The following is a 14,806-nucleotide window of genomic DNA, read 5'->3' on the forward strand; positions in this document are numbered from 1 at the left end:
ACAGTCTGTTCACTAAGCCCTTGGTACATGCTCCAAGTAAACCTTCTGCTAGCATGCCCCATGATCCAGCAATTCACATGCTCACATCTGGCACAAAAAGATTCTCCCATAATATTGATCCACTAAAATGACCTATGTCTTCATACATGTTTATATTATTCCAGTTAAATCTCTGCACCATGAATTGGTGGAGGGGTTTCAACTTCCATCCAGTCTTATGGATGGGAAATGGCTTATGGCATCAGGTCCTTAATCTTCATTTTCCATCTCATCTAATGATGTGGAAGGAGCATGGCTTCCAGAGTTTGCAACCATTTCAGAGTCTTCATCTGTTTGCTCTGCCTCTCCATCCAACTCCTGAAGAAAGGCCAAGACCCAAAGTGATGTTTGAGCAATATTTTTTTGGTTTGCTTTTCATTTTTTCTTTTGCCTTTGATTTCAGGTTTATTTTTACACCTTCTATAAACTGCTGGATGGCTTTGTCTTCGTGTAACATGTGATACCCCTGAAAATTGCCATAGTGTAGATGAAGCAGTTGTTTAGGGACAGGAGCAGGTTCCTTGCTAAATTCTTTTTGGAAGTAAAAGTCTGCTTCTTTGTACTGACCTGGGATGGCATAAATGCCACCAGGATAGATACCTAAATGCACAAAATTCACATTGAGATCTTCAGCTTTTCTTAAGTGATCTATAGCATGTTCTGTTAGTTCTTTTTTTTAATATTAAAATTCAGTAAACACTTTTATTGCTTAAGTGTATATGTACCAGTTAATGGGTCCTAAACTCAGGGCCTAGACACAACCCTTTAGCTTTTTCTCTTTTTTTGTTTTGTTATTTTCTTTCTTTCTTTTTTTCCCCTTTTTTAATCAATTAAATTTTGTTGACAAGGTGTTGTGCAAAAGGGATACAGTTACATAATAAGGCAGTGAGTACATATCTTGTGATATCTTACACCCTCATTTTTCTTTCTCTTCTCTAGATCACGTAGGCATATATACAATACCAGTGTACCAAAATCATATACAGTAACCACGTAGCGTATGACAAAGGAAATTCACCTAGAACTTTAAATGTGATGTCAACAATAGAGTCCTCCTGTGTCCTTCTCTTGGGGTTGTTTTTGCTTATCCTTGTCTTAAATGATCATATCTACATAGCTGTTGAGCTATTGTGATCCACTGAGATGTCTATTCTAGACCTTTTTATGTTTACTAGTTGTTTGGTTTTAGATACGTAATGTAAGGTCGCTGACCCAAACATGTGGGAAATACCATTTGAAAAGACGGTTTTCGTTTCACAGGTCTGGTCTCTACTGGTCCGCCCCCCCCCCAACAGTTATAAATCAAGCAGACCATGCCCCTTTGTTCTCTGTGTTCTAGGCTTGTCTTGCTCAACATTATTTGTTCAAGTTCTGACAATTTCCTTGCAAATATCAATATTTTTAAATCATTTCTAATCGCTATGTAGTATTCCATTGTGTAAAGGTACCACATTTGTTGGATCCATTCATCTGTAGAGGGGCAATCTGGGTTGTTTCCATATTTTGGCTATTGTGAATTGTGCAGTGATAAACATGGATGTGCAGATGTCTTTTTGATATCCTGAGACCTATTGTTCAGGATAGACACCTAGGAGTGGTAAGGCTAGGTCAGAGGTTATGTCTATGCTGAGTTTTGTGAGGAACCTCCATACTGCTCTCCAAAGTGGTTGTACTAATTTGCACTCCCACCAACAGTGGAGAGGGGCTCCTCTTTCCCCGGATCCCCTCCAGCATTTGTTGTTGCCTGAGGTCAGGTATAGGCCTTTCTAACTGGAGGGAGGTGGTATCTCAGGGTAGTTTTTATTTGTGTTTCCTTTACTACCAGGGATGTTGAACATTTCCTCATATGTTTCTTTGCCATTTTTATCTCTTCTCCTGTGAAGTCTCTCTTTAGCTCCTTTGTCCATTTAATAATTGGTTTACTGGGTTTGAAGGGGCTTAGGTTTTTGAGTTCTCTCTGGATGACGGATATTAGGCCTGTGTCTGTTGCTATGCTGATGAAAATACTTTCCCATATGGTTGGCTGTCTTTCTACTTTGGTGCGTATGTCTTAGGTATACAGAAACTTTTTATTTTGTAGTAGTCCCATTTGTTGAGACTCTCCCCTATCTGTTATGCCCCTGGGACTCTATTCAGGAAGTTCCTTCCTGTGCCTATAAGTTCTAGCGTCTCTCCTACTCTGTCCTTCAGTAGTTTCAAGGATTCAGGTCTGATGTTGAGGTCTTTAGTCCATTTTGAGTTGATCTGGGTGCATGGTGATAGGCTAGGGTCTACTCTGAGTTTTCTACATGTGGCTGCACAGTTTTCCCAGCACCAGTAGTTGAAGAGACTATGTTTTTTCCATTGTATGTTTTTAGCTCCTTTGTTGAATATCAGCTGACTGCAAGAATGCGGCTTTATTTCTGGGTCTTCAATTCTATTCCATTGGTCTTCAGGTCTGTTTCTATACCAATACCAGGCTGGTTTTGTTATGATGGCTCTATAATAGAGCTTGAAGTCTGGTATTGTGATTCCTCCTGTGCTGCTTCTTTTGCCTAGAATTGCTTTGGCTATTCTAGGTTTTTTGCTGTTCCATATGAATTTATGGGTTGTTTTCTCTATTTCAGTGAAGAATGTAGCTGGTATTGTGATGAGGATTGCATTGAATTTGTATAACATTTTGGGCAATATGGACATTTTGACTATATTGATTCTGCCTACCCATGAGCATGGGAGGTCTTTTCAACTCCTTGTCTCCTCTTTGATTTCCCTTTTTAGATTTTTATAGTTCTCATAAAATAGGTCATTCCAGTCTTATTTAGGTTAATCACTAGGTAATTTATTCTTTTTTTTTTTTTTTTTTTTTTTTGGCCAGTCCTGGGCCTTGGACTCAGGGCCTGATCACTGTCCCTGGCTTCCTTTTTGCTCAAGGCTAGCACTCTGCCACTTGAGACACAGCGCCACTTCTGGCCGTTTTCTGTATATGTGGTGCTGGGGAATCGAACCAAGGGCCTCATGTATACGAGGCAAGCTCTCTCGCCACTAGGCCATATCCCCAGCCCCATTTATTCTTTTTTAAGTTATTGTAAATGGTATTATTTCTGTAATTGCTTTTTTTGCTTGACATTGCTGGTGTACAGAAAAGCTGCTGACTTTTGTGGGTTGATTTTGCATCCTGCTACTTTGCCAAAACTGTTCGTTAGGTCTAGGAGTTTGGCGGCTAATTTTTCCTGGGTCCTTCAGATATAAGATCATGTCATCTGCTAGTAGGGATAGTTTGATTTCTTCTTTGCCCATGTGGATCCCTTTGATACCTTCCTCTTGCCTTATTGCTATAGCTAGGGTTTCCTGCACTATATTGAATAGAATAGGGGAGAGTGGGCATCCTTGTCTTCTTCTTGAGTTTTGGGGAAATGGTTTTAGTTTCTCCCCATGTAACATGATATCAGCAGTTGGTGTGTTGTGTATGGCTTTTATTGTTGTAAAGAATGTTCCCTCTATTCCTGTTCTCTCCAGGGCTATTTAACATGTATGGATGTTGTATTCTGTGAAAGGCCATTTGGGCATCGACTGAGATGATGATGTGATTCTTGGTTTTAGCTCTGTTTATGTGTTGTGTTACATTTATCGATTTACGGATGTTGAACCATTATTTTGTCTGTGGGATGAAGCATACTTGCTCATGATGTATAATTCTCTTGATCAGTTTCTGGATCCTGTTAGCTAATGTTTTTTTTTGAGCAGGTTTGCAACTGTATTCATTAGTGATATTGGTCTGTAGTTCTCTTTCTTTGTTGGGTCTTTGCCTTGTTTGTGGATGAGTATAATATTAGCTTTATAAAATGAGTTTGGGATTTCTCCCTCTGTTTGTATTTTGTGGAAGAGTTTGAGGAGTATTGGTATTAGATCCTCACTGAAGATTTTATAGAATTCATTGGTGAATCCATCCAGGACTGCGCTTTTACGTGTTGGGAGGCTCTTGATTACCTCCTGTATCTCGCAGTAAGTTATTGCTATATTTAGTTGATTTATTTCTTCTTGATTCGGTTTGGGCAGTTTATGTTTCTCTAAGAATTGATCCATTTCTGTAAAATTATCATTCTTTAGTGAGTAAGGTTCTAGAAATGGTTCCTTATGATTATTTGAATATCCTTTGTATTTGTTGTAATTTTTCCGGTGGAGTCCCTGATCTTACAGATATGAGTCTTTTCCCTTCTTTTTTTTTTTTTTTTTTTGTAATTCTTGCAACGGGTCTGTCAATTTTATTAATTTTCTCAAAGAACAATCTTTCAGTTTTATTTATTTGTTGAATGGTCTTTCTATTCTCAATCAGATTCATCTCTCCTTTAATCTTTGTGATCTCTATCCTCCTAGTCATTTTAGATTCAATTTTTTCTTCTCTCTCCAGATGTTTTAGCTGCATCATGGGTTTATTTACCTGTTCTGATTCCATTCTTTAATGTGTGCGCTGAGGGCAATGATCTTGCCCCTCAGCACTGCCTTAGCTGTATCCCACAGTTTACTTTGTGATGTATTTTCATTGTCGTGTGGCTTATGAGTTCGTTAATTTCATTTTTAATTTGCTCTGTGACCCAAGTGTTAGATAATAGGGAGGGGTTTAGCCTCCAAGTATTTGTGTAGTTTCTGTGGTATCCTTTGTTATTGAGGATTACCTTGATTCCATTGTGATCAGATAGTATACATGGGATATTGTCAATATTCTTGTATTTGCTGAGTTTCTTTGTGTGGACTATGACATGATCTATTTTGGAGTATGTTCCATGGGCTGCTGAGAAGGATGTGTATTGGGTCTCTGTAGGGTGAAAATCTCTGTACAGATTTGTCAGATCCATGTGGGATATGGTGTTACTTAGATCTTTGGCTCCCTTGCTAATCCTCTGTGTGTTGGATCTGTCTCTTGGAGGGACTGGAGTATTAAAGTCTCTCACTATGATTGTATTTGGGTCTATCTTGTTCTGTAGTTCTGAAAGCATTTGTTTGACATATTTAGGGCCTCTTTTGTTTGGTGAGTATAAATTTATCACTGTGATATCTTGATTCTGGATTTTTCCTTGTATTAGAATGTAGTGCCTTTCTTTAGCTTTTTGAACTTATTTTAATGAGAAGTCTAGCTTGTCTGAAATCAGGTTGGCTACCCTGGCCATTTTGGTAGGTGCGTTTGCTTGGAAGATCTTGCTCCATCCTTTCATTCAGACCCTGTTTTTGTCCCATGCTATAAGTTGGGTTTCTTGAAGACAATAGATAGCAATTTTCTCTTTATGGATCCTCTCTGTCAATCTGCTCCTCTTTATCAGAGACTTTATACCATTTATAATCAAAGAGGTCATGGGTAGGTGTGGTTCTTTTCCCTTCCGTTTTCCTGTTAGGCTATGTTTCCTCTCCCTTCTTTCTTGTCTTTATTGAGCTTATCTTCCTGTTGGGCTCTGGCTATTGTAGTTTCCTTCTGTTTCTCTCTGGAGGTCCTGTACATTATCTATTGGATGGGGTGCCCCTCTTAGAATTCACTGTAAGGCTGGTTTTTTATTCTCATATTCCTTTAGTTCCTCTTTGCTGTGGAAAGATTTTGTTTTTCCCTCAAAATAATTTCTAATTTTGCTGGGTATCTAATTCTGGTTTGGCAGTTGTTGGCCTGGAGTACTTGGATTGTGTTCTTTCAGGCACATTGTGCATTGTAATTTTGTGTGAAGAGATCTGCCATGATTCTGATCTTTTTTCCATTGTAATGTACTTCTTTATTTGTTTTGCGTGCATTCAAAATTTGCTCCTTATTGTTGGAATCTGAGGCCTTGATTATAATGTGTCTGGGGGTGTATCTTCTAGGGTCTGGTCTGCCAGGTGTTCTATATGTTTCTGTTATTTGAGTGAGGTTTTCCCTTTTGAGATTGAGGAAATTCTCTGTAATAATTCTATTGAATATGTGTTTTATACCTTTGCTTTGGTACTCCTCTCCTTCATCTATTCTGATTATCAGTAGATTATATCTCTTCTCCCTGTCCACTATCTCCTGGATTAGTCTGCCCTGGAGTTTGACAATTTCTTGGAGTGCGGTAATCTTCTCATACTTATCAGCTGAATCATCATCAAATAGAGAGACTCGAGATTCAAGATGATTAATTCTTGGTGATGTGGCTTCGAGTGTGGTTTGCATTGAGGCAAGTGAGCTGCTTATTGTTGCCAGATCAACTCTCATTGTGGTTTTTCTTGTTTTAATGAGTTATGTTTTGAATCTATTTTTTCATGCATTTCATTTCTCAGGATGTTAAGGTCTTCTTCATCGGAGGAGTAGACTGTATCTATTTTTGTTTCCATTTCTTTCTTGATTTCCTGAAGGTCCTTCAAGACTTCCATTCTAAACTCCTGGAATTGTTTTCTGAATTCGTTCCTGAGGCTTTTGATCATTTCTGCTATCTTAGCCACAGCTGTTTTTTTTTCCTCTATGTCCTCTTCGGTCATACTGCTTTTTGGAACTGGCGAGTTGGCTTGACCTTTCATAAAACTTGTAATATTTCTTTGTGATTTACACATCTGGAGTTTTTGCACTTCCATTCAGGGGCCTCTAGGTGGCAGTCTTGGCTTGGCTTTGTGCTGGTTCCCATTGGTGTGCCAGCAGGGACTTTTTTGTATTCTTGCTCCGGGTTTGAGTTCGGCTGTTGAACCTTACTGCCCTATGGGTGAACGTAACCGTCTAGGATGTGGCTGAGGCGGTTACCCTCACTGCAGTTAGGGGTGGGTACATTCTGTGGCTTTCTCTGCAGGACTGTGCTCTGCCACTTTGTTGTGCTGACACTTGTGGGCCCCTGTTGGGCTTACGACATTTGCTTTTTCAGAGTGCCCTGGAGACATTTCTCTTCTTTGATTCTTTCCCCACTAGTTGCTGTGGGTCAAGAGAGCTTGCCCCTGAGATTGAGTATTGCCACTGATGGGCGGCTTGTCCACCTGTGAGGAGTGTACCTGTCAGAGCAGGTGTTGCTGGTGTGGCCCGCCCATGTGTACAGAGTGTGCCTATCAGAGCGGGCATTGCCACTGGAGGGGAGGGGGAACTATATATGCTTCTATAAACATTTGCCTAATTTTAAATAATAATTAATTCAGATTTCTGGACTGTATATATTATCAAGGAAAGCTCACTTGAGGCACTTTGGGAATGACCTCTGTTACAAACCTCATGCCCAGGTACTTACATTTATGTAGCAGTGCACAGGTAGGTCTTTAAGAGGTGTGTATAACCCATAGCAAACCTGACCAAAAAAAGCAAGCAGTAACCCAAATAAACAAGTTCAGACTTGAAACAGGTAACATCACCACAGAAACAACCAAAACTCAATAAGGGATTATTTTGCAAACCTTTATGAAAACAAATTCAAGAACATGGAAGAAATGGATGATTTCCTAGAAAAAATTGATATACACAAACTCAACCATGAAGATAAAATCCCTCTGAACAGACCCATATCCAGCATTAAAATAGAAAAATCAATAAGTGATCTCCCATCAAAGAAAAGCCCAGATCCAGACGGATTCACAGCAGAATTCCTCAAGGCCATCAAAACATAACTCACAACACTATGTCTCAAACTCTTCAATGAAATTGAAGTAGAAAGTTCACTACCAGACACATTCTATGAAGCCAGTATAACCATCATCCCAAAACCAGCCAAGGACTCATCACAGAAAGAGAACTATAGACTGATTTCCCTGATGAACATAGATGCAAATATTCTCAACAAAACTCTGGCCAATCAACTTCAACAGGTCATCAAAAAAAAGCGTGCACCATGATCAAAATGGATTCATCAAAAGGATGCAAAGTTCGTCCAATATACACAAGTCAATTAATGTAAACCACCACATCAACTGGAGCAAGGTAAAAAAAAAGAAACCTCATGGTTATATATCTCTGGATGCAGTAAAGGCATTCGATAAAATCCAGCACCCATTTACGCTAAAAGCCCTGGAAAAACTGGGATTCCAGGGAACACTCCTGAATATAATCAAGGCTGTCAATGACAAACCAGCAGCAAGCATAATTCTAAATGGTGAAAAACTAAAGCCATTCCCTTTAAAATCAGGAGCAAGACAGGGATATCTGATCTCTCCCCTTCTTTTCAACATAGTACTAGAATTCCTAGCCAGAGAAATTAGGCAAGAAGAAAATATAAAGGGGATCAAAATAGGAAAAGAAGAAGTTAAACTTTCTCTCTTCGCAGATGACATGATCCTATACCTAAAGAACCCCATTGACTCTACATTCCCAAGCTACTAAAGCTGATTCAAAACTTTGGCAAAGTTGCAGGATATAATAAAAACCCTCAAAAATCAATGGCATTTCTATATGCTAATGACCCGAACACCAAGGCAGAAATCAGGAAAGCAACATCTATTGCAATAGCTTCAAAAAACATAAAATACCTAGGAATAACCTTAACCAAAGAAGTGAAAGACCTCTTTGATGAGAACTTTAAAAACATAAAAAATGAAATTAAGGCAGAACTAAGGAAATGGAAAAACCTCCCATGCCCTTGGATTGGGAGGATTAATATAATCAATATGGCAATATTGCCAAAGGCTATCTAAAAATTCAATGCAATACCCATTAAAATCCCAACACAATTTTTTTAACAAAATAGAGGAAGCAATCCAGAAATTTATATGAAACAATAAAAGACCCAGAATAGCAAAAACATTCAAAAGCAGAAAGAACAGTGCTGGAGGAATTACAAAACCCAACTTCAAGCTGTATTATAAAGCTATAGTAATAATAACAGCTTGGTATTGTCACCGGAACAGGCCTGAAGACCAATGGAATAGAATTGAAGACCCAGAAATGAACCCACAGAACTATGCCTACTTAATCTTTGATTAAAGAGCTAAAAAGACAGGATGGAAGAAAGACAGCCTCTTTAAAAAATGGTGCTGGCAAAACTGGTTCAACACATGCAACAAACTAAAACGAGATCCTTATATATAACCCTGCACCAAAATCAATTCCAAATGGATCAAAGACTTCGAAATTAAAACAGATACCCTGAAAACACTAAAGGAAGGAGCAGGAGAAACACTTTTGCTGCTTGGCACAGGATGGAACTTCCTTAACAAAGACCCAGAAATGCGACAAATCATAGAAAGGATGGACAAATGGGACTGCATCAAACTGCAGAGCTTCTGCACGGCAAAGGACATAGCTCACAAGATAAACAGAAAGCCCACAGATTGGGAAAAGATCTTTACCGGCCATACAATGGACAAAGGCCTCATATCCAAAATATATGCAGAACTAAAAAAATTACCTTCCTCCAAAACAAAATGCAATGAACCAATAGGCCCCTCAACAAGTGGGCTAAAGACTTACAAAGAGACTTCTCTGATGAGGAAATGAGAATGGCCAAGAGAAATATGATAAAGTGCTCTAAATCACTGGCCATAAAAGAAATGCAAATCAAAACAACATTGAGATTCCATCTTACCCCAGTAAGAATGTCCTATATCAAGAAAACTATCAAAGACCAATGTTGGAGGGGGTGTAGCCAAAAGGGAACCCTACTTCATTGTTGGTGGGAATGAAAATGGGTTCAGCCACTCTGGCAAGCAGTATGGGGATTTCTCAGAAGGCTAAACATAAAACACCCCTATGACCCAGCAACCCCACTTTTGGGTATCTATCCAAAAACCCACAAACAAAATCACAGTAAAGCCACCAGCACAACAATGTTCATTGCAGCACAATTTGTCATAGCTAGAATTTGGAACCAACCCAGATGCCCCTCCGTAGACGAATGGATCAGAAAATATGGTACATATACACAATGGAATTTAATGCCTCTATCAGAAAGAATGACATTGCTCCATTGATAAGGAAATGGATGGACTTGGAAAAAACTATACTAAGTGAAGTGAGCCAGACCCAAAGAAAAATGGACTCTATGGTCTCCATCATAGGGAATAATCAGCACAGGTTTAGGCTAGTCACAGCAGAGGATCACATGAGCCCAACAGCTATAACCTATGAACACAAAAGATGATGCTAAGTGAAATGAACTTCATGTTATGGAAACGACTGTTATATCACTGTTATAATTACTTTCAACATGCCATGTGAAACCATAGCTTCTATGATTGATGATCCTCTTGTAACTCTTTCCTGTGGTTGTACCTGCACTATCTCTGTATCTTATCTGACTACATTGGAAACCATGTATACAAGTATTAGAACTAGGAAAGTGAAAGGGAATACCAAAATCGTGAGACACAGGGTAAAAAAGATAAACGATTACAAAACCAATATTTGCAAAACTGTTTACTGTAAATCTACTGAACAACTTATGGGGGGAAAGGGAATGGAGGAGGCGGGAGAGGGGAATGAGGGAGGAGTTAATAAACAGTACAAGAAATGTATCCAATGCCCAATGTATGAAACTGTAACTGCTCTGTATATCAGATTGACAATACAAATAAAAAAAAAAAAGGTGTCTGTAGAGGATGGTAATCAAAGGCAATCACATGCTGGAATGAGTTGGCCTCTTTTGAATGTTTTCAATAGTGTCTGGTGTTAGGAAATGCCCAGTTCCTGTCTATTTATTGTGATGGAACAACGTGGAAAGCTCAGAACAGGAAAAAGTAGTTGTTTTGGTTTCCTTTTCATTGGTCAATACCTGGAATGTTCTGGATTCCACAAGTACATTCATCCTCTCTCAGCACCCTCTACTGTCTCCCTAACTTATATGCTTGGTTGTTTCAACACCATGCCAATAAAGATTGCATCTGAGTTGAAATGGAAATGAGAAAAATAAGAATAATTTAAAATAACTCTGAGTGGGAGGCAGGGCAGGGTTCATTGAGAGGGTGTGCCATGAGCTCTTCTTCTTTTTTGTTTTTGAAATATAGACTTTTATTTAGAAACTGTTAAAAGTAGAAAAAAACCCTGTCAGAATAGACCAGGTGGAAAATGGGTTCCCAATAAAATGGAATTTGGGGGCAACAAAAGTCTAAAAGGCCACAAAAGAGAAATAGCACCACTGTCCTTTCAACAATGGCTGGTTACTTGCATTTTTGGCATTGTTAATCAATGACTCTGGGTTTCCCTCTGAATTCCACACAAAGCATGCACTACACAACAATTTTATCATAAAATACCTTGCTTTCTACACATATTTTCGAACAAGCTACCAGCAGAAACAAATCAATACAAACACATCAGGGACTGAAGAATCTCAGTAGTGAGTGAAATACATTTTGCAGAATTCTGCCAAACAAAGGGGCTGAGTAGGCCAGGGGCAAAGCAAATGAGAGAGAGGGAATGAAATCTTTTAAATATTAATAATTAATTCAGACACAGTACTGTATTTTCTGCAAAAGAAAACTGACATGTAATAACAAACTAGTGAATTTTATCTCCAAAGAGATTAGTAGTATCCAGATAACAGTGGAGAGCTGTGAACAGCAGATGTGGAACACATCCAGCCTTGTAGAGCCAAGGTGACGCGATGGCTGTCAGTGGTCACTCCCTGTGCCAGACGTCCTGTGAGCACTTGCAGCATCATTACCTGCCTGCTGTACTTCCAACACTAAGCAGCAAACTGAAGGAGCCAAAGAGGAGCCCCCAGTGGACTTTAAAGGGAGCAGAGAAGAGAAATATGTTCAATGTAAACTTTAAAAAACAGGAACTTGTGATACAAGTCCCATTTGAATCCCAGAGATGTGGGCAAGTTCCCAAAATTAGTTGTTAGATTATAAAAAAAAAAAAAACCACACAGAAAACTGGGCCTGGGAATGTGGCTTAGCAGTAGAGTGCTTGCCTAGCATACATGAAGCCCTCGGTTCAATTCCTCAGCATCACATAAACAGGAAAGGCTGGACCTGGTGCTGTGGCTCAAGTAGTAGAGTGCTAGACTTGAGCAAAAAGAAACCAGGAGCAGTGCTCAGGCCCTGAGTCCAAGCCCCAGGACTGGCAAAACAACAACCGAAAAAAAACAACAACACCAAAAAACAAAACAAAACAAAAACGAAATCTGGGCATATCTCATTTCCCCAAAAACACAATACAAAGCCATTTCAAGGACAATTGGAAAAAATCAGAGGACTGATCAATGAAAATCTAGGTCTTCACCTCAAATGATCTCAGGGTTGAAACACACTATTCACCCAGGCAGCCATGCCATTTGTTTGTAGCAGGGATGCCTAGGGCCAATGACACCAAATGGCCTTATAGAGCAATTTTTTAGACTTCACTTTGGGGCCAAAGATATGGCCTGTGAGGATTTAAGCAGCCCTGTAAGGCCTGAGAAAGCAGGCTCCAAAGGTCTCAAAGTCTGGCCCCTCCTTCCCAGACCACAAAGTCAGACACATGATATCTCCTGTCATGTTCATTTTCTTTTTTGAAATATGGAAGCATATTTTGTTCATTTGTTTGTTTTTTGCCAGTCTTGGGGCTTGACTCAGGGCCTGAGCACTGTCCCTGGCTTCTTTTAGCTCAAGGCTAGCAATCTTCCACTTGAGCCGCAGTGCTATTCTGTCTTTTTCCATATATGTGGTGCTGAGGAATTGAAGTTCATGTATACAAGGCAAGCACTTTACCACTAGGCCATATTCCTAGCCCTGGAAGCATATTTTAAATACTCTTAGGGCATTTATATATTAAAATTTTCTTTATCAGGATTTCACATTAGCTTAAAATTCAATTCAGTCTTTACATGTCTCTACTGAGGCTGCCACCTCAGTGTTACATCAAACACCGTAACCATCAGTGTGACCAGTGTCCACATGCTGAGCCCCATGGTCAGCCTCTCTGTTCCCAGGTGAACCACCTAGGTGTTAATACTGCTTCTGCTATAAGCTCCTAACTCAAACTTATTGGAAAAGGAGTAAGTTCCTGCCAAGTGCATTTTTAAGAAGAGGTACTTTTTGCTTATGAAAAGAAACCAGCAAATCCTCTAGGAATAATAAAGGAATATTTTACAGTTAAGCACATGATTTTGGAGTGAAGAATTCAATGTTGATCTGCTGGTCCAGGCTGTTAATACTCTTCTTGCTCTTCCTGTGGGACCCCTTCATCAGGTATCACAAAGCCTTCATTTGTGGCATAGAGAATATCTACAATGCTCTGCAATACAGGGTCATTTTCCCCCTCATTCTCCTGGCAAATCAGTTCAACATTCCTTAGCTGTCTGCAGTAGAAATCTTCCACAATAAGTTTCAATACTTTGACCTGATGCATCAGTTCGGCTGCTGCATCATTCCCGTTGCCCACGCCAGGATTCTTTCACACCACCACTGGGCCAGCCTTAGGAGTTGCAGTAGTTCTCTGTGTTGAAATGGGGGCCTCAGTGGAGTTGCACCGCTAGAGCCAAGAGGTTTCTTGGGTTTATTCAGAGCTGGAGAAACAAGGGTGGGAGCCAATGCGGTTTCTTGACCTCGTCTGGCAGCTACAGGGTCATAGTCTTTTCCATCATAGTTCGCATCAAAAAATTTCTTGAACCACTGGACAAATTCAAAGTTGTCCTGAAACTTTCCTTTTACTAATTTATCCACAGGAATTATTTTGTCAACACCCATCCTCTTAAAATATGCTTGCAGTAGTTTGAAGTTCTGGATATATTCATGTTCTAGTTTAGCTTAGAATTTCACTTTCTTCAAGGCAATAGAGCCAGGGAATAGAATGTCCATAAACTGACAATAGGCAGCACCTGAGCACAACTGTCCAATCTTTGTCAGATTCAACTGTAGAGACTCATTGATCCAGGCCAGCATATCAGGTCGACTTAGGTTATCACTGGTTACTGACATTGAATATACGTTCACTGCCATCTTTGGCTCTCAGCAAAACTGTGTCCCTTACCCGTACCTGGCTCAGGTTCTGTCTTCATCTGTTCTAGCCATCTGACCTGCCTTGAATTCTTAAACATTGAAATGCATGTGAGGACTAGGGGCATTGGGAGTTTGGGATGGACAGACCCAGCCAGCTACCCAGGGATCTGTGTGATTTTGAACAGCTCTCAGATACCACAGGTTGGACAGGAAAGAGCAGCAGTGCTCAACGTGACCTGAGAATTGATCCAGGTTGAGACTTTCTCAGGGTGGATGAGAAAAAGGTCCCAGAAAGACAATTCAAATCTCCTTTCCTCTCTGGCATATTCCATTATCACTTCTGGGCCTCAAGGCTTCCCAGCCCTTGAGTCTACCACGTAGACTCTCCATGGTACATCTGAGAAGGTATCACAGTCAGTAGACAAACTTGCTTTCTTTGGGTTTATAAAGTATCTTTAGCCATTATGAACATGGGAGACCCATTCCTTAATCCATGGTTGTTCCTGGAGCCAGGGGTGCCTTCCCGCTCTCAGCCTGGACAACCTCAATTTGTTTACCTATAAATAGAGAATATGAAACAACTACTGAGGGACAAATGAGACCCTTCATCTAAAGAAATATCACAACGTCTGAAATGCAGATGTATTGCTAAATTAATGGTCAATTCTCAGGACTTGCTTCACTGAAGGTATAATTAGCAATTACCTCAGCTGATCATTTCTGCTTTCTAAACGTTTTTTTTTTCCTTACATTATATCAAGTGCAACACTCTCAGTTCTCCAATTCTCCTCTCAGTTTTTACATTTTGTGAGTCTGCCTTTAATTCTTTTGCTGTATAGGCAGTTGCTATGATTTAATGAGTTTATATTCTGTCTCTTACCTGGTTCTTCCTAAATGCTATGTCTAGTCTAAAAGATGACTTTGAATGTTTGCATGCTACACATTCTGGTTCCTACTGAACATTTCT

At 39.7% G+C, this 14,806-nt stretch overlaps 1 pseudogene; it reads right to left on the reverse strand.

The window, feature by feature from the left end:
• Positions 1–12,989: 12,989 nt before the first annotated feature.
• LOC125346310 lies at positions 12,990–13,839 on the reverse strand (annotated as a pseudogene).
• Positions 13,840–14,806: the final 967 nt, after the last annotated feature.

The sequence above is a fragment of the Perognathus longimembris genome, chromosome 2 (genome assembly GCF_023159225.1).
Source record: "Perognathus longimembris pacificus isolate PPM17 chromosome 2, ASM2315922v1, whole genome shotgun sequence".
Lineage (NCBI taxonomy): Eukaryota > Metazoa > Chordata > Mammalia > Rodentia > Heteromyidae > Perognathus > Perognathus longimembris.